General features: G+C 40.0%; 1 long non-coding RNA gene across 1 annotated transcript in view; it reads left to right on the forward strand.

Annotated features, from left to right (window-relative positions):
• The window catches only part of LOC309350886, a 111,498-nt gene that overhangs the window by 20,487 nt on the left and 65,143 nt on the right, over positions 1-25,868 (forward strand). The window contains exon 2 of the long non-coding RNA XR_014160560.1: positions 21,512-21,685. This is a non-coding gene — a long non-coding RNA (uncharacterized lncRNA). The remainder of the gene's footprint in view (positions 1-21,511; positions 21,686-25,868) is intronic.

Here is a 25,868-nt window from a genome sequence, read left to right on the forward strand (position 1 = left end):
GGGCTGCAAACCCAACCCATGTTGCCACTAATAGATTAGGGCAATGGGTTTTTTTTCTGGGGGTATGCAGGGGTACGCATACCCCCCAAACATTTTGTGAATCTTTGTACTTTTGTCCATTTACGGTATTTATTTTCCCTTATTTGAACTATAAAATGGTGATTATCTTGTGCCATTAGGGGGGAAAAGCACTGGATTAGGGAAAGTTATAGTCAGTTGGGAATAAAACTAGAGGCCTCATAGCTTAGAGGTGTTCCTTGTGACATCACTGGAAGCATAATGAGACCCAAAGTTCAGAACAAGCGTGAATTTAAAACAAGCTAAATTGGGCCCAATTTGAACTTATCTGGGATAGGAAGGTCTAATTTGAGCTAAGTCCAAGAAGCTTCCTAGTCACTGTTTTAAACTGCACAGTGTGGCAGTTACTATCGCTTGGGGCTGAACTACACTCAAGGTTCACGGCTACTTCTGAAAACAATAAATATATAGACTCGTATGTTGATCTTGGCCTTTTTTATTGGGTTTTTTTTGGGGGGGGGCGTTGAATGAATACAAAGGAAGTATTAGAAGTGCATGGTTATATATCTATATGTTGTCTGTTAATCTAATATAAATTCAAAGAAAGAAAATTTAACTTGCATTTCTCTTGTAATGGTGGAAAGGAGGGAACATTCTTTAGGGTAGAGATTCTCTGTCTAATAATGTTTGAGAACTAGTGTGATCTTGTGGTTACACTGTTGCAGACCAGAGTTCAAATCCCTGCTCAGCCATAAAGCTCATGCCTCATCTTACTGTCTAGCATACCTCACAGTGTTGTTGTGAGCTGGAAGAACCATGTGCCATACCTTGGTCTCCTTAGAAGAAAGCTGGAGTAGAAACGCAACAGTAAATTAAATATTTCTACTTACACTTAGGAAAAACCTAAAGTAACTCCAAAATCTATCCATCCCCTCCCCCCTTCCAATATCAAACCAATTATCTTAATGCGCTTCATGTAAAAGGTAGTGCTCAGCTCATTTTAATGCAATACTAAACATATTTTGAATCCATCTTGGTGAAATGCTTTAATTAACTAAACCATTTCTTTCTGGACCCCTGTGTACTTGGTGCAAATTAATGGCACTCAGCATGCCCATTCTCTCAGCCTTACTGAAGCTCGCAGCCGCTGAATCCTATCTCCCATTCCACACACCTTCCATTTGCACAAATGATTAACTACCTTCAGAACTCGTTCTGCCCCTCCCCCAATGGATTTGAATGCTCTTATGTACTATAAAGCAAAAGGCGGTCGGAAGGCAGCAGCGCACACTATTTCCAATTGATTCAGTGATTCCATTCCAATCATGCTAGTTCTAAGTATTCGTGCCATATTGGCTACGGACAAAAGGCATATTTATTTGTCATACCAAAAAAGTAGGAGATAAGAGAACAAGTGTATCTGTAGCTCCACTACCAAATAAATTAGAGTCGCTGTGAAATCTTGTCTAGTTTTGCAGTTCAAGGGAAAATCCTCATATTTGGGCTCCTTGTTTTGATAGGACATGTTAAGAAGCGATCTGCAGAATACTGTGGAGCGCATCCTTCTGAATATTAATGAGGAATAGAAAGTGTAACAGAGACATTATTTTTTTAAAAAAAATTGAATGTACATTCTAGCCAGTGGAGATTTTGTCTGAAGATTTTGCTTGGGGAGTTAAAAACAAAACAAAACCCTAATTGTCCTGCTTTTGTTTCACCCTATTCAGGTGCTTTCCCATAACGGAATAGAGATTTGGTTCTTTTTCAGCAAAGTAATTCTGTTCATCATTTCTTTTCCTTTTCCTTTTTGCAAGATGGAAGCATGTAAAAAAGAGCAAAAGAAATGAAATTACACTTTAAGATCATCTTCTTACATATTTCAATTTCAACCCGTCATTTACTCCCTTCCAACTTCCCCAATACTCCATTTAAAAAGTTCAGGTGGTGGTAAGGAGGGCTCCCAAACTCTGTCATTGCTGCCAACCTCCTGCACTGAGCATGGAAACATCCAGGGTTGCCAAGAACCATGGGAAATGAAATCCCCACGGTTACTATTATCCACAACACTGCCGTGAGCATGCTCCTAAGCAGCTAGGGATGGACATATCTGCCAATTTCAGTTTCTCTCAAAAAAATTCCTATCTTCAGTTCAGTATAGACTCAGCTACATTAGTAAAGAAAATTTGTTTTATATGCGTTATAACACCGTGACACCAGGTGGTGCTGTGGAGTTCCATCTTTCACCAACGTGATTTTCCACTTCGAGGTTTACAACATGTTTTCCTGAAATGCTTTTTTTAAATGTGTCTAGATCCAGCCTTTGTTACTTCATCAGCTTGTGGGGGCTTTTGCACCCATAAAAAAATTGTCAGCATTTTAATGCACTTTTATAAACTTTTATCATCTAAACCTCTTACTTGCCTTTTCTCTAAACTGAAAAGTCCCAAAGGTTCCAGAGAAAAGGTGAGGAAGTGGTGGCATGAAAGGTGTCTATAAAATTATGCATTGTCTGGAGAAAGTGCAGGGAGCAAGGGTGACACGCGAGGAGTCATTTGGATTGGGGTCGGCTCTTCTGCTCACACACCCTCTAGACACACCCTCACACAATCTTGTGAATGCCTGAATAAAACTCATTAATGAAGGTGACTGGCTGAATGGCATTTGTATTTCTTTGGTTGATAATATGATATAAAAACAGTCAACTTATAAACCAGAGTGCTTTTCCTTTTTCAAGCAACTGAAAGCTAAGACAGAAAAACTTGTCACTGTGGTGTGCAGGGGAAAATCCCAAAGAGCTTTCGGAATGAATGGCAGAGTTAAAAACAAATAACAAGAAAGGTCTTCAAATATGTTGCCTAAAAACTTAAGGGCTTATCCCCAATATTCATGTGAGGTTGATTAAACAAGAAGCCTTGAAACTCTGCTTGGTTCTCATTAATGTCATTGACACAGAGTTGACTGGGCTCAACGGTAGCTCCATTTATGTAGACAAAAGCGCAGTTGTAATTAGCTTGGGGTTTTTCCATGGCCAATTCATATTCAGTACAGTGGTACCTCGGGTTAAGAACTTAATTTGTTCTGGAGGTCCGTTCTTAACCTGAAACTGTTCTTAACCTGAGGTACCACTTTAGCTAATGGGGCCTTACCACGCCACTGCCACACGATTTCTGTTCTCATCCTGAAGCAAAGTTCTTAACCCAAGGTACTATTTCTGGGTTAGCGGAGTCTGTAACCTGAAGCGTCTGCAACCTGAAGGTACCACTGTACTGGCTTCAGGCTCTCGATGTTACCATGAACAAGTTCCTAGCAGTGTCCAGGTATGTTGGGAACCATGGGGACCACATTTCCTGTAAGTTCCGGGGGCCCTGGCCACTGTAGAACACAGAGGAGCCTGGGAACACACAGAGCTTCCCATGCCTTCCCCATTATCCAGCAATTCATATGGGTGGTGGCAGTGAAAACCCATGCCTGCATTGGATGTAGCTTTCACTTCACTAATTGTACTGTGTAGCAGCAGTACTATGCTGCCTGAACAAGCAGCCAGCCTGGTGGGAACATGCCGCAGAGCCTCCTTCCCATCCCTGGGGTTGCTACTACTTACCTGGATGGAGAGGGGCAAAGCAGGGTGGCACCGAGGTTTGGACTGAATGGCTACACTGACAAAGCCAATCTGGTGTTTCTGCCAGTGCACCCACACAGCCCTGACCTCACCACTGCCCAGCCGTAGCCCTGCACCCTCCCAGAAACCAGCAACAGTGGTGTCAAAAGGGTGGCTCCATTGCACTGCCCCACCACTCTGGCTGCTCCTTCCTACCTATGTTTCTTGTTCCCTCCAGTGCTGACTGATCTTCCCTCCCCAGACTTATGAATAGGTCTCTTCCTCAGCTTCCTCAGCTGGAAGAATGAAGGAACCTAGAACCTAGCAGGGACACAGCAAAGTGCTGCTCAGTACAGTTTGCTTCTTTGAATGAGTGTATGGCAGTGAGAATGTTCTTGCTAGGAGTGCTGGATAACCTAAAGTGAAAACGGGCACTTGGAAAGATGTTAGTAGCTGCTGCATGCGTTGGCAGCCAGCGGGGAGGATGGAAGCATGATTACAGACTGCTGGTAATCTTCATCGCTCATGCTCCCTTTAATAATGTGTGAATTGGCCCTTACAGATCCGCTTTGAGTGCCAAAATGCCGAAGCCAGTAGCGTGTAGAAAATCGCCACGCAGATGAACTCGGTTAAAGCTCAGGGGTGTGAAGATACATGGTTGTAGAAAACAGAAAAGTCAGCTGAGGGCAAAAGCATAGGTCAGGTTATTTTATTTGCTGCAGCACTGCCCTTAAAGAAAAAATTAAAGAACGTAGTCTTCCTTTCAAGCGACACATAACACATTCCTCTTTCCCTTTTATGAAAAAAATATCTGGCAAAGGTATAACTTTCAAGTGACGATTGTATCCTGACCTGATTGATTTGGATAATAGACTTTAGAAGTCTTTCTGTGATAGATGATTCCTTAAATCTTTATCCTTTCCTTGAGAAGAAATGCCAGACGGTTGCCAATCAATAATCAGTCACTTTGAATATAGCCATTCACTGAACCAGTAGCAGCACTGCCATTCCTTTACTAATAGCTATGGCTATTGAGGTTTCAGTTCTGAAGTCTCCAAAGCTTTATGATGTTAGTACTGTGAATGACTTCCACAGTGAACACCAGGCTAGCCCACATTTTATGCATGACCCGAAGAAATGATGGCAAGAAGACAAAGATTGCTTTGCAACACTCAAACCTTTTTACTTTTTTTTTTTTTGCTATGAATTAATATAGATTTCCTTTTGGAACATGCTGGCTGCAGTACTATTTGGGAGAGAAATCTTTTTGATGATGATTGCTATATATTAACCACCTTCCATCTATGTCCCAAGGCTTTGTACAAAATATAACAGCTAAAACACTGTTACAGAACTAAGAGAATGAGTTTTAAAACAATAAAGAATGGACACCTATGCCCATCCAGCTGGTTGTTGTTAATAATAATAATAATAATAATAATAATAATAATAATAATAATAATAATTTATTTATACGCAGCCCATCTGGCTGGGTTTTCCCAGCCACTCTGGGAGACTCCCAACAGAATTAAAAGCGCAATAAAACAACAAACATTAAAAACTTCCCTAAACAGGGCTGCCTGCAGATGTCTTCTCAAAGTCAGATAGTTGTTTATTTCTTTAACAAGTGATGGGAGGGTGTTCCACAGGGAGGGCGCCACCGCCGAGAAGGCCCTCTGCCTGGTTCCCTGTAACCCCACTTCTTGCAGGGAGGGAACTGCCAGGCAGCCCTCAGAGCTGGACCTTAATGTCCGGGCTGAAAGGTGGGGAGGTGACACGCCTTCAGGGAAAACTTGATGGAACAGAAATGTCTTCAATTGTTTCCTGAAAGTGCAGATAGTGAGTGCCCTTTTTGTATCCCAACAGCGATGCTGTTCCACAGAACAAGGGCAGCCACACCGATATATTTGAAATTCTAAGGAAAAACTTGCTTGAGGAACACAGTGACCAATTAGGTATATAAGGGGTTCCACTCCTGGCGCCGTACTTCGGCAGAATATGCAAAAGTGTGCCCCGCACCCTGTTCTACCCTCTTCCAGGTCCAAAAGGACCCATGTGTCACTAGACACATATCAGTCGGACGTGCCTAAAATGGTTGCCGGCTGTATTACACTCCACTATACTGAGTGTGGCATGTCATGGGACAATAGAAAAGGGATAGGAATAAATATTTTCATCTCTTTCTCTGACCATGCTCTAGGAGATAATAAGGACATAAATTGAAGTTAACCAACACGGAGCCCTTTGTCATTTGACATGAGACCCCTTCCTTTTTTCTTTTTTCTTGAAAAAAAGGCATCCTAATAATACTCAGAGTCCCTTCCCCGTGAGCAAGTCCCTGGCAGATGCTTTATTGTTGTCTGTTGTTTTTCCTCTGGGGCTGTACATTAGGTTAAAATATCACAAATAGCTGCTATTAAAGTGTGAATCACAGCAGCTGTAATTTTTCATGACAGCCAAAGGAAATGTGACATGTTGAGGAAGCCCCTGCCACTGATACTAATGCTCAGATCTTCAGGCAAGTGTTTAATGACATACTCAGTATGCTGTGCAAACTTCCCTATCTACCCAACAAAAGGTTACTGCTAGAGTGCTATAAATATTTGGAAATGTCACTACACAATGGCGAAGGAGGGCTCTTTATTGCTTGATGAGTAAAGACAAGGTGACAACTGGATTCCTTCCCTGTTGCCATCCCGTCCTTTTCAGCTTAGTTTTATATATCATATAATTTTATTGATCGATTTGTTAACATTTATGGGTCACCCGTAAATCAGTGCTCTTTGGGTGATGAAATAATTAAAACAATTGAAAACACAAATCAAATAAGACGCTAAACAAATAACAATAGATAAAGGGGTCAAATCATACAAAACAAAACAGCTGTATCAGATGGAAGACACAAGATTTACCCACCCGGGAAGAATGGCAGATGAAGTTGATGGACTACATGGAATTGGCGGAAATGACTGCCAGAATCCGAGACCAGGGAGAAGAGCCGGTGGAAGAAGACTGGAAAAAGTTTAAAGATTATTTACGGAAATACAATGAATGTTAGGAAAATGTTGGAATGAAGTTATATGGCTTTAGTAGAAATGTTATAAGGAATTAAGGATAAATAGATTAATAGAGTATTAAAGGAAAAATAAGGTTAGAATGTGTTAAGATAATTATAAGATTAAAAATAGAGGAAGGTGGAAAGGAATTGCTGAAAAAATTAATAGAAGTGGAATACAAAAAGGGAGGTGTGAGGAGGTCGCGGAAACAAGTGAATGAAAGATAAGTTATTGAAAGTATTTGATGTGTTTTAAATTGTGTTTGTTTTGTTTTGTTAGTTTAATGTTAGTGTTTTGTTAGTGTAATGTAGAGTTTTTTGTATTGTATTGTATTGTATTGTATTGTATTGTATTGTATGGTTTTTCTTTTTTGTAGTGTTTAAATTGTTGGAAAAGGTAATAAATATTATTTAAAACAAAACAAAACAGCTGTATCAGAGAAGAGATTAACAGTCAAGTAATCTAGTGTTAAGAATTTGGTGGAGGGGCAGGCTCACCATAGATATTGTAAAGATCTAGAATCTGAGTGCGAATTTATATTACTTAAATGGGCAACAGCAACATGCCAGCTAACAGAATATTTGGAGACATTCAAAGCAAAGTGGCTTATACCAAAATGCACTTCCGACATTATGAGCCAAATATATCTTCATTTGTCACAAAATGCAATCTAACAATGAAATAGATGACACACTTTATAATTAAGTGTATGTACATTTGCACAAAAGACAGAATCCAGTGAACTATTATAGCATTATTAAGTAAAACTGAGTCGTACTATGCAGAAGGAAGCAGTAGTGTCCTTTGAAAAAGAACACAAAAAAACACACACCAGACAACTCCCAACAGAATGATGCTCTACTTTCAACTAAGCTCAAGAGACAAGGATTGGCAGACATTTGAGAATTACTGTCTGAAATAACTTCATTTGAATGTGCGATGCAAGGACCTTGCCTGGGAACCGTAATAAAAGATAATGACTGAAGCTGAAGCAGCTTTAAACAAACATTCAAAAGGTACTTACTGAAGCAGACAAGAGTCTTCATGTGTTTGAAGACAAGGAACTAAAAAATGGATGATCTAAAGAACATAGAAAGAAATCCTAACACAAGACTGAAACACCCCTGGAAATGACAGATAGGAGACAGATATACTAAGGCTTTGCTTTGAGGCAAAGAAAGAACTGGCAATATATAGAGAGAGAAAATGCATCAACAGTTTGTGTTGCTTAGACTGTGAAATATTTGTGCTTCGCATATAGCTTCTATAGTTGGCCTAACATATTTTGGATAGCTGCTGCTCTGATGAAAATGGCACAATTTATGTAAGCTGTGTCACAAACCTACACAGGATTTAGGCTAGAAGGTTGCAAACTGATGTGTGTGTGTGTGAGATGAACTCCATATTAGTCCAACTCAATGGGAAGACTCCAGCGTTGATGATTTGAGATCCATGCCTTTGTCAATGTCACATTAAGACACACTTTTATGACTATGTATTGTCTGGTGCTGTGGGTTAAACCACAGAGCCTAGGACTTGCTGATCAGAAGGTTGGCAGTTCGAATCTCTGCGACGGGGTGAGCTGCCGTTGCTCGGTCCCTGCTCCTGCCAATCTAGCAGTTCGAAAGCACCTCAAAGTGCAAGTAGATAAATAGGTACCACTCCGGCGGGAAGGTAAACGGCGTTTCTGTGTGCTGCTCTGGTTCGCCAGAAGTGGCTTAGTCATGCTGGCCACATGACCCGGAAGCTGTACGCCGGCTCCCTCGGCCAATAAAGCGAGATGAGAGCCGCAACCCCAGAGTCAGCCACGACTGGACCTAATGGTCAGGGGTCCCTTTACCTTTACTTATTGTCCTTCAAAAAGAGAGAACTTATTAAGCTGCTCCCACTAGTTGTAAAGAGAACACAAGATGGCATAGCAGAAGCATCCTCATTTACACATTTCTTTTGTTCCATTGCTGCCTCTGGTCAAACAAGTTTTGTAGGCTTTTGAAGCACAACTAAATCAGAAGTGATGGTGGGATGTTTGCACACCATAAGCAATGATGTCTCTATGATGCTGACAACAATCTGAAAAACGACCCTCTGTCTCCAGCTGTAGTTGGTTTCAGGATTAAGTGGGCAGTTAACTCCACAGTTTATCCTTTGTCTCTAGCAACCCTAGAATGGAACGAATGGAAGTTACAAACATCAGAAATGTGTGTATGTTTGTATATGACTGTTTTCCTAGTTCTGGTGAGGGTAGCTAAGAGAAGTTTTACAGAAAGAAATTTTGCTTTTACTTGTGCTAAGAATAACTGAAATTTGAGAATGCGTCTTGTTGCATACATAGGTGTTCATCCTGTACATAAACAGGTTATTGTCAAGACACAATTTATCTTTAGATGGCTCTGCTTTTCCATCCAAAGGAAACTAGCTAGCCTGGACCAGGGTTGATCACTGAGGTCAGCACTTAAAATGAGAGGTGATAAACCAACAGAAGATGATCTGGGGTAACAATAGCAACATCCTCAACCAGCTGGAAGCTTCATGGAAAAAATTGACCTCAACACAGAGAGAAGACGTTGGAAGGGAAAGAAGAACAAAGATGTTGCTGCTTAAAGGAATAATCAGTTCCCAAGCTCCCAGTTTCACGTCTAATACTAAAATCAATGGCAGCTCATATTTCATTGATTTTAAACCCAACAAAGATAGATTTGATCATGTATGTCCCTGTGGATTACAGTTACTGCTATGTTTGCCAATATGTTTCTTTATAGGCCACTCTCTCTGTTACCACAGTTCATTAGTGTTGGCTAGCTATGATTTATTCAAGGCTGCCAATTAGCAGCTATTTTGCAGAGTTTCAAGAAAGGACGCTGGCTCTCAACAGAGGGTATAGCTGCAGTATTCCTGTCCTCTGGTATACAGAAAATGTATCTTAGGCTGAAATGAATGACATCAAAGGAATGTTTGAGAATGGACTCTGAAATGGTAAATCCCTTTTATGAATGTTGTATTGTTAGAGATTAATGGTGACTTTGAATGGCCTGTTAAGCAAAGAAGAGGATTTGCAATAGCCATGAAATGATGTCTCATAGGAACACAGAAATCTGCCTTATATCAGGTCAGACAATTTGGCCATCCAGCTCAGGATTGTCTTTTTTAAAAACAGGGTCTCTGGCCAGAGTTCTTTTCTGTCACCTGCTCCCTGATCTCTTTTAACCGGACATTCCAAGGATTGGAAACTGGGAGCTTCTGGCAAACATGCGCTGTACCATTGAGTTATGATTCTTCCCTTTGCTTGCAGTAGGACATACCGTATTTTTCGTCCTATAGGGCGCACCGGCCCATAGGACGCACCTTGTTTTTTTTTTGGGGGGGGAATGAATAAAAAAAATTATTCCCCCCCCAGCTGCTGCTACCGCCCCAAGCCTTGCGCACACCTGCCCGAAGCACGGGGAGCCCTCCGGAGGGCGCCTCGTGCTACGGGCTGCAGGCTGCTGCCCGCAAGCCTTGTGAGCCCGCGGGCTTGCAAGACTTGCGGATAGCTTCCTGAAGCCTGGAGAGCGAGAGGGGTCGGTGCGCACTGATGCCTCTTGCTCTCCAGGCTTCAGTGAAAGCCTGCATTCACCCCATAGGACGCACACACATTTCCCCTTCATTTTTGGAGGGGAAAAAGTGCGTCCTATGGGGCGAAAAAATACGGTAATATCATTTCTCTGCATTAGCTGTTCTTTTTAGGGATTGATCTGGCAATTTCAGTTCTGATTCTAATTTTTCCAACCAGTTCTCCATATTTCAGCAGCAATTTGCAGTTTTTTAAAAAATCCTCATAAAAATTCTTAGTAGTATTTTTTCCTAATAAACACTTTTTGTATGCAATTTTGACTTCAGTGGTACCTCGGGTTAAGTACTTAATTCGTTCCGGAGGTCCGTTTTTAATGTGAAACTGTTCTTAACCTGAAGCACCACTTTAGCTAATGGGGCCTCCTGCTGTTGCTGCGCCACCGGAGCACAATTTCTGTTCTCATCCTAAAGCAAAGTTCTTAACCTGAGGTACTATTTCTGGGTTAGCGGAGTCTGTAACCTGAAGTGTGTGTAACCTGAAGCGTATGTAACCCGAGGTACCACTGTAATGTATACCTTTTTGCAAGCAACGTCTCCTAACGCAACACATTATTCTATGTTATTTTAAGAATTATATTGATTTTTATACACATTCCCCCTCTAATGTATGCATTTTCATACACGTTATTGGATTGCAAAATTCAGATAAGTGCAAATTTTGAAAGATGACTATATATTTTTTTGGTTTCTCATATTGTTTCAGAAGCTGTGAATTTGATAGATTCAGCTTTAAATATGAACTGAATCAAATTTCTCTCCCACCCCCATTACAAATATTATCTGCCATCTGCACAAGTCAAGGAGCATGGCCAGAACTGACACACGCAGAAGTATAGGGAACTGGCACCTTTGAAAGTGGGAAATACCTTACATATTCAAAAAGCAAACTTTTTCCAGATGCAAGTATGAATTGTGTTTTTGACTTTTAAGTCAGAAAAAATGTGCACCCACTATCAGAATTTTTTTTTGGGGGGGGAACCCATGATGGTCTTTAAATTGGAAAATGAGTTTGGGGTGGGTTTCATTGGCAAATGATAGAATGAGATTGTGTCATATATTCAGCAGGCATCTGCATTAGCTTAAAGTAAACACCTATGAAAAAGTTATATTGTCCTACATTTTATTTTATCCCAAATCTATAAGGTAATCAGCATTGCCAGCCCAATCCTGAGCAGTAATTAAAGTGCTCCCCCGAGATGTTTTTTTTTAAGAAAACCCACACACATTGGACAAGCAAACCCGTGAATGTTCAGTGAAGAGGGAATGAATAATGTACTTCCCCAGTATATGTAAGAGAGTAATATTTAAGTATAGGTAATTAAATAAAAAATGTTTCAGGCCCCTGAGGAATGATGGTAAGAAGATACCACTTATGCCAAGTATGACAAAAAGTGATTACAGAGTCTAAATGAGCTCCAAGTACTAAAAATGTGTAATTTCCAAACTATGGCATAAACCTCTTTAATTTAATATGGAAGACCAATGTAATTACTTCTACAGATGGGCAATTTCTTTGGCTTTCTCAGTCCATTATGTTGACACTAGGTTTCTCAATCTCTTTTTTTAGTTTTCTACACATGAATAAAATAACACTCCAGAATCACATTGCTATTCCATGCTGATACAATGTGGGGAGTGCTGGTCTATTCTTTTGAGGCAGGGATGAGGAAACCGGGGCCCTCCAGGTATCACCACATTCTTATCTCCCATCTACCAGCTAGCACAACCAGTGCTCAGGGGTGATATGAGTTGTAGTCTGGAAGACCATATCTGACCTATCTCTACTCAAAGGACTGTCTTGTACATTCCAATCATGCAGTACAATCTTGCGGGTGAATAGGGAAAGGGCATAAGTGTCCCTGGACTCCTTTTTCACCAAAATAGTCCACTCGGATATTAAAGAAGCTCATCACTCACTAGTCCATAACTCAGGTCCTCAGGCCAACACAAGTGCCTTCATTGTTAAAATACAGTGAAAAGCTTCTCCATAATTTTACTATTCAACTATAGAACACTTTTTGGAATGCTCTCCAAAGCGACGCCCAAATTGCCATTTAAATACTTAGACCTTCTGGCGCCTAGCCGCTTTACAAAACCAAAAATGGCTCCCCCTTTCTGTTATTATTTTAATAAGAAAAACTTCCACTAATAAAATGCAAGTGATAAAAAACTCAATCAGTTTTATATATACACACTGTAACCTCAAATAAAATGTAGATCAAATGGAGATAATTGAGTTCACGTAGGTCCTGAGACATATAAAGGCTGTGAGTTGCTCAGTGCTTTTATGTTAATTAAATTATTAACTCATTAGAGAAGCTTGACACATAAAAAGGATCATTATTGTACAGATACACTCACTCATACAGATAGCCAGTCGACACATGGCAAGTACTTTCTGAAACTGCTTTACCAATAGTTCAGTGTCTTTGATCTCAACACTGTACATAGTATTTGAAAATACAGTACAAGAGAAAAAGGACTCAGAATAGTCATTTTGTCCTTTGTTAATAGATTCTCTGGGCAATTAAGGTGTTATCCTCTGCCTCGTACACTTTGTAGTTTCTTTGTTTTCTTTCGTAGTCTCTTTGTATTTCATTCCGATAAATAGTCTTGGATTTGAGTCTATTCTAGGTTAAATTGTTAGAATAAGTTGCTATATAAGACTTGGATGACAATAATAATGAACTGAGAATTTTCCAGTATATCTTTTCTCTGTTAAATATGTTGTTGTTTAGTTGTGTTCACTCTTCGTGACCCCATGGACCAGAACACGCCAGGCACTCCTGTCTTCCACTGCCTCCCGCAGTTTGTCAAACTCATGTTGGTAGCTTCGAGAACACTGTTCAACCATCTTGTCCTTCTGGTGGTTCCCTCATTGCGAGAAGTGAGGTTACAGGGAACCAGACAGAGGGCCTTCTCGGTAGTGGCACCCAACCTGTGGAACACCCTCCCTTCAGATGTGAAGGAAATAAGCAGCTATCCTATCTTTAAAAGACATCTGAAGGCTGTCTTCCCTGTTCAGGGAAGTTTTTAATATTTAATGCTGTACTGTTTTTAACACTTGATTGGAAGCCGCCCAGAGTGGCTGGGGAAACTCAGCCAGATGGGCGGGGTATGAATAATAAATTATTATTATTATTATTATTATTATTATTATTATTATTATGTACATGGGTTCAGAAAACAACTCAATTCATTTAAACTGAAGTAAGGAACTGATATCAATGTAACGTCAAAACCCTAACTCTACAAAACAAACCCATTTTTTGAAGTCACAAGAACAGGTTAATTACTGTTTCGCTAAGCATGGGCAAAGTTGTTATTGGCATGCTAAGTTTTCTGGAGAGTTAGGGTTCAGGGAGGAATTCTCAATGGCTGTGGCAACAGCCCTGGAAAACTGTGAAGCAGCTACCCAGGGAGATTCAAAGGAACTCTCAGTTGTAAAACCGCTGACTTGCAACTTAGCAAGAAGTTCAGTCCTGACACCTGTAGCATTACCAAGATGATGGTGGGTTTCTTTGTTTTGATTCCACTACAGGTGGGATACCAGGATGCATGTATTATCATTATCAACACTCATTTGTGGATGGTTAATGGGTTTATTGCACTTTTTGTACTTCATTTTCTTCTGTGTTCACTGTTTACATCCCCCCCCCCGCACTTGTGTGTATATACCTGCCAACATAGGATAACACTTCATTCATCTGATGAAATGAACTGTAGTCTATGACAGCTTATGTTAATCTTCGTTGTCGGTCCCCCCCCCCCCAGGTCTAGCTGCTCTATGTTTGATCAAAGATCAGATTGGGTGGGGGAGACACATCATAAAATGGTTCTAGACCATGTTCTGCCTCCACTGAGGAAGTCGCTTGATTTTAAAGGGGAGAGAATGAATCAGATCAAAGTGCCACCTGACTCTTGAATATCTAAATTCTTTCATCCTTAAAGTAATTGTGCAAAAGCGCTAAAGCAGTGCCACGATGTGCTGTTCTGTCTTGTAAGAAAATTACTCCAAGTGCCTATAGCATATATTATTTCCTTGCAACTAAATGAAATGAAAGAAATACTGGCAGAAATAGTCTGATGTCTTTGAAAATTCATTTTGTCCATTAACTACTGTACAAGCAAGACTTGCATTTCTATAACTGACTTCTTATAAGGGAGCTCAACTGTGAAAAACGTCTTCAGTCCTTGCGTTACAGTTTGTTCCACCCCCTTCCTTTTTTTAAAGGCAGTGTGTGTCTTTTTGAAGCTTTGAAGACAGAATGGTTTAGACATCCACTCAGAACTAGGTTTTTGGAAGCTAGTCTTGAAAGAGCTTGCTAACAGTAGCTACGCTCTGAAAGCTAGTAACACTGATGGCAATGTCCTGATAAAGAATTCCACCCCAGACTCACCATTATTTGACTAGGCATGAATTTCTGCACTATTCAGCTTCCCAATGCTACAAACTAGCATTGGTATTGGAGAATATGGAGGTGGAAGGGTAGAGAGAGACAGAAAGAAAAGAAGCAAGAGGAGGGGGAAAAACTCAGTAAAAGGAATAGCTGTAGCCATAAATGTGATGAATGGCTTGCTAGAAACTACATTAAATAGCAGCAATATCAGTTACAAGATGAGATCTGCAACATTCTTATTGCCAGGCTATGTGGCTGGATGATTCACTGTATGCTCACTTTTCATGGTCATCTTTTAATGGTATGTCCTGTGTCACTAGTCATTTGCACTTGTACTGCAGAAGACTCATGTGCTACTGCCTACCATTCCATCACACATTTCTCATTTGCCAGAGTATTATTAAGGGATGGGAAAGAAAATTAGGAATCTGACTGGTTGGGCCTCCTGTTCCTTCCACTAACAGTGGATTTATTCTCCACCTTTTATCTAGCCTGGCATTGAGCTCTCGAGTCCTTCTGCCAATGAAATTACTTTTCTCAATTTTCCTCCTGCACATTACAATCTCACTGTATCACGAGTTTTTGGTTGGCAGAGGCAGGCATTTACAACACAGCAAACCAGAAACATCACCCTGCGGGTGTAATTTCTGCTGTCTTAATAGGGGTAATGCTTACAGTTTTGAGCTTAGTGACTTTAGAAATCAGCTTCCTAAGCTAGCTACACATTTTGGTTCAGCCATATTGGGAGTACTGTGGGTAGCTCTGATCACAGAAAGGATATTGTAGAGCTGGAAAAGATACAAAAAAACCCTAAAATGACCCTAGGAAATGCCTTTGTGACCAGGAAAGGTTAAAGAGGTTGGGGCTTTTTAGTTTCGAGGAAAATAATTATTAAGGGGGAGGTGACAAAACTGTTTGGTGTGGAAAAAGTGATAGAGATTTATTTTTTCCTCTAGCTCTTATAATATTAGAACTTGGGATCATCAGTACTGAGAGCTGCCCTGTAAAATCAGTGCAGAAATCAAAGATTTCAATGACATTGGGATTGGACACACATGTGCCCCCCCCCCCCCCGTAAAAATGGAGGCAGAAGAACAGAAGCCAATGAGAGCTGAGCATGCTCAGTGGGCATGGAACGAATTTAGGAGGTGAAGGAGACAGAAAATCAGAAGTATGGGAGTGGAATAGTTGGAATTCTGACCTGAAGCACTGCATCTGTTTTGATATATATCTCAAACTATCACATCTAGTTCTGTTCCTACCTAATTCTTCGACCTTGACAATGCTTTATTGTCTCAAAGTACTGTTAGGTCTGCACTTTCATTAAAAGTCACTAGGGGGACATACAACTCAGAAAGGTCTTGGTTAACTTTCAGATGAAATCATATTTAAGGCCACCTCCATTCATTCCTACATGTTTAAATAAAATACATTTGCATCTCATGGCTCTGATAACAGCTACTGAATAGAGTGAATAATTATATCGAGGCATTTTTGATTGCTTGTGTTGTTGAAGATTGCTCAGTAAATCAGCTGACTCTTCCTCCGCCCTCCCCTGATTGCAAGCTATATGGGTATTGTTTGGCCTCCAAGTTCTATTTTTGAAACTTAACTTGGCCGCAGTTACTTGGAATTCAGTGCATTTAGCCACTTTCTCTAAAGCCAAACATTGCTCGCAAAAAAAAGCAACTTGAAAGTTTGCCATAAGGGCTGTGAAATTTCTAGCCTGCTTCACTGGAACCAGGACACTTAAAATTAGTACTCTGTTAACACTAAGCTCTTTTAAAAATTCATCTTGATTTATAGCTTTAAGCCAAATCTCTTCTTTCTTTTGCTTAGGAAAGCTCTCCGGTATATTAAGCAGAGATTTGCCACAGTCCTCTTATCTGTGCTGTGATTCCGGAAACCAAAGGCCCTGCATTTTGTTTAATAATATACTATTATAGCTTGAACTATTTTTTCTTACCATGGGAACCTATTAAAGGCAAGGTATAGATTTTCTGATAGCCAATAGCTGGCCATTTTCAGACATTCTAATTTTATCGGCCTTGTATAGGGAAGCTTTTTAAAGTGTAATGTTTTATTGTGTTTTTATATATGTTGGAGGGACGCGGGTGGTGCTGTGGGTTAAACCACAGAGCCTAGGACTTGCCGATCATAAGGTTGGTGGGTTGAATCCCCACAACGGGGTGAGCTCCTGTTGCTCGGTCCCTGCTCCTGCCAACCTAGCAGTTCGAAAGCACATCAAGTGCAAGTAGATAAATAGGTACCGTTCTGGCGGGAAGGTAAATGGCGTTTCCGTGCGCTGCTCTGGTTCACCAGAAGCGGCTTAGTCATGCTGGCCACATGACCCGGAAGCTGTACGCCAGCTCCCTCGACCAATAAAGCGAGATGAGCACCGCAACCCCGGAGACGGCCACGACTGGACCTAATGGTTAGGGGTCCCTTTACCTTTATATATGTTGGAAGCAGCCCAGAGTGGCTGGGGCAACCTAGTCAGATGGGTGGGGTACAATTATAATCATCATCATGTTCACCAAATTATCCAGGTTTCTTTCAGGGAAGGCATGGTCAATTTGTATAACTGGTGGTAGTAGTAGTAGTAGTAGTAGTAATAATTAATAATAATAAATAATAACATTTATTACTTATACCCTGCCCATCTGGCCGGGCCTCCCCAGCCACTCTGGGCGGCTTCCAACGGGATATTAAAAACACAATAAAATAAGGCAAGCCAAGTCAATCAAATTTTAAAGGAGGTCATGATCCAGGCAAAGTGAAACATTTTTTATTTGTGTGTTTGTGTTTAATCTCTCCTGATTGATCAACCATACTTTAAAAGGATTGTGCTTCAAATGTATAGACTGAATTTCAACCTTTCCCATTGGTCAGGGTCTAAATTCACAACCACCTTACAATTTGCCATAAACAATTGTAAATTGTGGGTAATTCACTAAATAGCAGAACAATAATGCACAATGAATAATGACTGTGTTTTAACAAATTCTTTGGCATAGAAAAATGAGGGAACACTACTGAAATTTATTTTTAAAATATTAGCAGCACAGAGAGGAACAAAATTGACTCTCAGGAAGAAGGCAAAAATCCGCAATCGGCTAATGAAAGTGATAGGTAGCAATTTAACATTGTACAAAATGAAGCACTAACTTCTATAACGTATCTACACCTTCTGGGACACATTGCAACTGGGGCCAATGGCATAACTAGATTTATACAAGGATCCTCTAACTACAGGATAGAATTATTGGTAAGTCTCCAGCAGGTACCCCTCTTCTTAGAAACATACCTTTGAATACCACCTCTGAATACCAGATATAGTCTGGGGCATCTTGCCTTGTTGAAGCAACCGATTGGCCATTGTTGGCAGACAAAATGTTGAATCAAGTAAACTACTGGTCAAACCTATCCCAGGAATCCTGCTTAAAATTTAAAAAATCTATTAGATCCACACACTGCAAGGTTATATTAAAATGAGAAAGACCATCCAGGAATTGATAAAAAGTATTTGATTGGATTTTAATAACAAAAAACCCAGACAGCCCAAACCTAAGATGTAAAGAGTAAGCATAAGAGCCAACTCCTAGGGGCCGTGGGGTTTTGGCACCAGCAAAATATTTGAGGGGGCCCCCATTGATTGGCACCAGTGTGTTGCACTGTGTCATGTGATCAGTTATGTGGGGCGGGGCTTACCTGGGTCCCCACAATATTTTATTCAAGCTGGCACTCCTCAGAATATGAAACAATTCTGCAAGGTCCAGCAAACTAGAATGCATGCTTTTTCTTTAAGCACTTGACTCAAAAGGCTGCAGTTCTTTGATGATGAACTGTACCGCACCCACTGAAGAAACCTGTCAGTGGTTACCTCTCCTTCTGTGATGTAATGATAAGTTGTCTGTTGTTCTGATAAAATATTTTGACACCTGAAATTTAGAAGCTTGTCAGAACTCTGTGTGTTGGCACAGAGGTTTCTTCTTAACTGCAAATGCCACAAAACACTGTGGAAATCTCCTATCTATTTGTGTAGCATTGGGCGGCCTTTAAAAAAGCGCCACCTAGTTAAGAAAATTTACCTCTCTCATGTGAGACCTTCTGTGAGATTACTGCACTGCAATGGCCTATGATACATCAGGGGGTCTAGCATGATCTGCCAGTGATGACAGGCCAGTACATGATTAGAAATCCTCTATCTCCGTAAACCATATGGCAGATGATAGAAAAGCACTTTAAAAAACACACAACTGTTTCTTAAAGATGTTCTTTTCCTGGTGCTCCTCTCTAATCTTTGACCTGATCTGCAAGAAAGGATCATTGTGGTTGCCTTCCTGAGAGGTATCTGTGAGTCACACTAAGGTGCTTGCAATCCATCAAATGCCTACACAATAGTGTCTGTACAATATTTAGCTTGCAGATCTGCATATATCTGAAATAGTTAAAAAGTTATAGAATTTAGGGGAAGGGGGTAGTACTCTCATTTTCTAGGATTCAACAGCACCAGAATCATATATCCAAAAGTTTATTCAAAATCATACAAGAATAAGAGAGGGAATAACACACAACTTTTTTTCAACACTTTTATTAAAAACACACAATCTGCACTGGAAAATGTAGCACTATTAAAATAGTTGGACCGATTAACATAAACAATAGCAACTTATAATTGTGTGCATAGCCATTTGCTAATCCGGTCATCTATCGTATTATTGCTAGATAATCTTTGAAGAAAATAAATTGTTAACACAGCTCAAAAGATTGCTGGATTTTTCCAATCCTTTGTTTCTATGTCTGTCTGTCTTACTTTGTATTCCAATAGCACAATCTCAGGAATATCCATGACACATTGTTCTGATAATTAAAAGCTATTTCTTGTCCCCAACCGATCCATTTCACTGTGAGTGTGTTAACATGAAACATTACCCAGCTCTGAGGTCTGGATATTGATTACTTCCAACTGTACATCTGCTAATATGTTGGGTTTTTTTTTTTAGTAGAATAGATAAATGTGCTTACCCCAACACAAAGAAACATATATATATATATATATATATATATATATATATATATATATATATATCCTACTTTCATAGCCAAGAGATATGAGAGAGAAAGAGAAAGAGATCTACAGGAGGTTTAATTGTCCCATTCCACTTATTTCTTTACCTCCTCCTTTGAATCAACAAGTTCCAAGCCAAAACCCTTTGCCATTGTTTTTATGAAGGGCAAATTGTTGTTTGGAAGTAAAACAAACAAACAGCAACACTTTTTATAAAAAAACCAAACTTTTAAAACAACAATGCAACAACAACTGAAAGATAATAATCAGATGGAGAAGTTGATAAGGCTATTTTGCTGGTTGTTAAAAGAGTTTATAATACATTAAACTGACTCCAAGGGGTTTAATTTTCCAGTGCTTTTACAACCACCAACCTTTCTTATTGAGAAGGTCAATAGGCACAATATGAAGTCTTGTAAATCACAGCCTCCCTATGCCTGTAATATCTAATGTGACCCTATTCACACATCTTAAAAATTATAAAGCCCAGCAAATGCTGTATATCAAACAAATAAATCAGGTGCCATAAATATAGGCTTCCTTTTAGTTCTAGACAGAATAATTCGCCCACATTTCCCATGTTTGAAATTGTTTTTCGGCTTCTCCAGCAAGTCCCCTTCTTGGTATTCAGAAAGCAGACCTCCTGCATTTAATCTTTTAAAACACTTAATAGGACCAAAGCTGCCTGAAAGCAGTTTCTTTTAAAGAAATGACCTCACTTAAGTCCTTAATGAGTACAAACATGAAAGAAATGAAACAATTACATTGCAATCATTCTTAATATTTGATTTTAAATGTTATCATTTAAAACTGTGGTATCCATTGGAAGGAAAAGAGTAATGGCAATTAAAGTACAAGGGTGACCTAATTTTCTATTCCACTGTCTCAGGTATAATATTTTATGTCTTACATTTATAAGAGATTCTTTGCATGCAGACGCCAAGCGAAAGAAGAACACCGGCCTTTTTATGTGGATCGGTTCAGGGAATTAACTCTCCCCCTCTGCCATTTGTTTGAGCCACAGCTGCTGCCACTTGTGTTGTAAATCTTCTGTTATAGTATTCAGAGTAAACTTCATACTTGGCTGAAGGAAATCAGACAATATAAGAGCTTGCTAACATTCTAAAAAATACATTGGTGAGGGACCTAGTACAAGGCCACACATCCCCATGTTTTTTTTTTTGTGTGTGGTGGTACAGAATCTGCTAGAAGGCCTGTGGCCATTTTATAGCGCTAATGATGTGTTTCATGGAATATATTTCCCCTTCTCTCAGCCAAGCTTTAGTGCCTTACAGTAGAGAACCAGAACAAACCATACTGAAATAAATGAGGTTTGACTTGCTAATATAGCTTAAGGATGAGTTTGATAGTTCTACGGCTGTTTTAGGAGAAATTAGTCCACTGAGGTACGATATTTGTTTTATATGCCTAAAGTTCCCAGATTAAAACTTTGTTACCCTCTATTAAAGGCTGGTCCTTTCTATTTCCCACTACTTATCAGGTGCACCCACCCGTTTTTCTGTTCCCCTGAACTACTGGGGTGCCTGCAAAAAAATTTCCCTTCTCTCAAATGTTACCCTCTTTCTCCATTTTCCTATCCCAAACAGTTTCTTCCTTTTACAGATAGGTAGCCGTGTTGGTCTGCCATAGTCAAAACAAAACAAATTCCTTCCAGTAGCACCTTAAAGACCAACTAAGTCAGTTCTTGGTATGAGCTTTCGTGTGCATGCACACTTCTTCGTTATTCCTTTGGCCACAGGTGGTGATGGAAATGAGCACATTCTTCTGACACTAAAAGTACACACCTCTGAATGCAGCATTGGCGAAGCAATGGGATGTAATACAGAGCGTATTTCCCCATCTCTTCCTCCACTATTGATTATCTTCAAAAGAGCTCAGGACTCCAGCCCCTTGTGTGGAAGGGGAAATTTCAGTAAGTGTAGCTTGCATGACTATTTAATTATTTATTTCATAAATTTATCAGCCTTTTGATTGCTTAACCTCAACCCACCCACCCCGCCCTGCCAACAATGCCTCCTAAAATCCACTTTTCTACACAACGTATTAAAGACTCAGGAGCCAAGAGCTCTTTTGTATCAAGCCATCATATGTACAAAGTCATACTCCAGCCTATTCATAAGGGACAGGGCTGAGAAACTTCCATCAGCCCCAGCTAACCATCGCCACGGGTCAAGAATCATGGGAATAGCAGTCCAGCAACATCTGAAGAACTACAGGTTCCTCAACTCTGTTTTATGGCATGTGCTCTGCAGTCAAAAACAGATGTGAGTTACGAACTACCAGCAGCACTTCCATTTCACTTAGATTCAGGCTCCATTCAGAAGGCACTTTATTCAGTCTTCCTGTTTCCCTACCTGTTGATTTCCACACTATGTGATCTTTCACATGACATAGACACCACTTCTGGAAGTCTAGTGGAACCCAGCAGAAGTTCAGTGCTAATTTCCATGTTACTTGTTTCCAGAAAAGAAACCTGTTTGCAACTCCGTGAACTTGGTTTCCATACAGTCTCACATCTCAGTACTGACCAGACCCAGTGGACCCTTAAGGCCCTTAACTTTCTTAGCTGTGGACAGGCTGTTAGTCTTCAAGTTTTAACAACTAACAAACAATTAAACACCCTCCTGGCTGTGCTGTCTGCTGGAGGCACAGCCAGCATTTATGCCTGGCAGGCAGGCCCCATGGAAGACTGGCTCTGCCAGACTGGGAAAGGTTATGGACCACCGGATTGAAATTCACGGCATGTAGTGCCCTGAAAGAAAATATTATGAAAATGATATACCGGTGGTACATGACCCCAGTCAAGCTGGCTAAGATATATCACCTGTCTGATAATAAATGCTGGAAGTGTAAAGAGGCGGAAGGGACGTTCTTTCATCTCTGGTGGACATGTCCGAAAGTGAAGGCCTTTTGGGAAATGATCTATAATGAGTTAAAAAAGGTATTTAGATATACCTTGCCTAAGAAACCGGAGGCCTTCCTTCTGGGCATTGTAGACCAGAATGTGTTAAAGAAGGATAGAACTTTTTTTATGTATGCTACAACAGCAGCAAGAATTCTCATCGCAAAGTGTTGGAAGACACAAGATTTACCCACACTGGAGGAATGGCAGACGCAGTTGATGGACTATATGGAACTGGCGGAAATGACTGGCAGAATCCGAGACTTGGGAGAAGAAAAAATGGAAGAGGACTGGAAAAAATTTAAGGACTATTTACAAAAATATTATAAGCTGTATGAATGTTAAGAAAATGCACTTTTTAGGAAATATTAGCCCCAGCAATGGTAATTAGGTGAAATGAAAATTAAGGCACAAGAAAAGAGAGGTGAAATTAAGAAAAAATTTTATTGCATTATGTTTTAATCACAATATATAAGACCATGGTTACAATAACTTTGACTTTGGTAACATGAAATTGAAAGATACAATAAGTAATGAATTGAAAGATACAATAATGAACTGAAAGATACAATAAGTAATGAAATAAGATAATAAATAGCTGAAGACTTTGTATTATGAATATTGGGTTACAAATATATTGAAATGGGTAATATGACAAAATGAAAGATACAATAAGCGACGAAATAAGATAACAAAATGCTGAAGTTAGTATTATAAATAATGCAGATTCGGGAAGATGTGGGGAAGTCCAAAAGATTCTGTAAAAGAAATATGATTTATGAAACTTTTGTATTTTATTCTTTGTTCTTTATTATTCTGTAAAACTAATAAAAATATTTAAAAAAAAAAAGAAGACTGGCTCTGCCAGGTCTACTACCAGAGCATTACTCACCCAACAGTGCCCTAATTGGCACAGACAAATGTTAAATTTTTGCGGGCGATTCTGCCAGTCCCTGCGGCTGTCCGGCACCACTGCTGACACTGGCCAGCCATGAGGGCTGATAGCTCTCGTTCTTCATTCCCCGGAAACCACACCGGGAAATCGCCACCACTTTCTGAGTTACGGTAAGCAGTCTTAACATGTCAAATAAATAAATAAATTGTAACTATAGCATGCTGCTTTGCTTTGCTTTGCTTAACTGTACAGTAAAGGATGAATCCATAGCTAAATTTTGGAACAAATTATTATTTTATTACAATAGCAACCTAAGCCTAATGGATCACACAATATCTTTGAATGCTTTCATATGAAAAGCCAAGAATAATAAATAAGCTTATAGAATTCTATTTATCTCATCTGACTATATGAACTATGAAGGTAACTTCCAAAACGCTTCTCTTTTCAAATCCTTAGGAGCGTGTGTTCCTTTGCTGCATTTTTGCATAGATATACTTCATAAATATGATTACAATTTTCTCTCTGATACACTTTCAATTTACTATTTATATTGGCCATATATTGAATATCAGTGTCACATCAGCTACAGAGTGACTGGATAAAGAAGGTCGTAGAAGTAGCCATTATTTTCATTTTTTAATTTGCTTTCCACTGCCATGAAATTTTATAAGCTTAATATTCTTTTAAATTATCCTTTCTGCACCCATACACGAGGGATATGTATGTGACTTTGAATGACATTTGCAGTTTAGAAACACACAGGTTGGTATCTAAAATTCCCAGCTCCTGAGGGAACCCAGAGAAAAAGCAATATTCCCACAATGGGAAAGGAACACATATAGCAAGGTTAATTAGATAATTCTAAAAAATGCTTACCTGCCTGGGCTGACCTGCCATCTCTCCCGTCTCAAAGCAATGACTAGAAGGATAATAAATGTTAAAATAATTTTGTTGCTTAGAAAATGCTGTATTGGCTGACCGTAATTGTCTTTAGGAACAATCCTCAGAAGTTTAATGAAAGTGTCAGATGCCAAAGGATTATTGGTACACTCACAGATATACTACAGCATAAGCTTTCATGGACTACAGTCTGCTTAATTAAAAGCATGAAGTGCTATCTCGAGTTGCGACTGGGAGTGGGAATTGTAAACTGGGAGGTCAATTTAAAGGAAAACGGAATGCTGAATTTCTGTATTTCATTTCCCTCTGACTTCCCCATTTAAATAAGCAGCTAGTAAATACTGGGAGAATAACCACAATATTAATGACCACCCAGCATTTATGACCACACCAGAGGCAGATTTAGGACAGTATGATTGGTTCCGCCACACTGGGTGCTGAGTGTAAGGAGCACTGCATGGTGTCGCAACTATGACATAGTGAATTAAGCAGAACGGAGGGCGAGAGGTGGGTTCGTATTTTGGCCTTGAACAGGGTGCTGCTGAAATTTTAAAGACCAAAGTCTGCCCCTGCATACCCATCTGCTTGTAAGTACAATGGTACCCCTAGTTAAGAACTTAATTCGTTCCGGAGGTCCATTCTTAATCTGAAACTGTTCTTAACCTGAGGTACCACTTTAGCTAATGGGGCCTCCCGCTGCTGCCGCACCGCCGCCACGCGATTTCTGTTCTCATCCTGAAGCAAAGTTCTTTACCCGAGGTACTATTTCTGGGTTAGCGGAGTCTGTAACCTGAAGCATCTGTAACCTGAAGTGTTTGTAACCCGAGGTACCACTGTATCCCCAATGAGTTCAATAGGACAGAATTCTAAGTAGAAGTGCAGCCTTGTTTTACTGAGCTGAGGTGTAGAACCACATTTTAAAATCACCTCATGAGGAGATGTAAAAATGAGAGACTGTTCAAACATGGAGTTGGTGCTTCTCTACATAACCACTGTAAGAAGGCAGCCTTAAGCCCACAAATAGGGTGAAGGAGGAAAGTTGGCAATGAGGGCGCAGGTGAAAGAGAAGCTTTTCTGAAGCCTCCACAACCATTTTCACAAGGGACAAATTTGTAATTACACATTCGCCGTATGCAAATTGAATGGAGGGAAATGGCAAGCGGAATATCAATTTTAAAAATGCATTTTTTGGGGGGGTGTTAATTCTCTAGACTGGGGACGCGGGTGGTGCTGTGGGTAAAACCTCAGTGCCTAGGACTTGCCGATCGTATGGTCGGCAGTTCGAATCCCCACGGCGGGGTAAGCTCCCGTCGTTCGGTCCCAGCTCCTGCCCACCTAGCAGTTCGAAAGCACCCTTAAGTGCAAGTAGATAAATAGGTACCACTTTATAGCGGG

This window comes from Podarcis erhardii (assembly GCF_964252035.2).
Source record: "Podarcis erhardii genome assembly, chromosome: 10".
Lineage (NCBI taxonomy): Eukaryota > Metazoa > Chordata > Lepidosauria > Squamata > Lacertidae > Podarcis > Podarcis erhardii.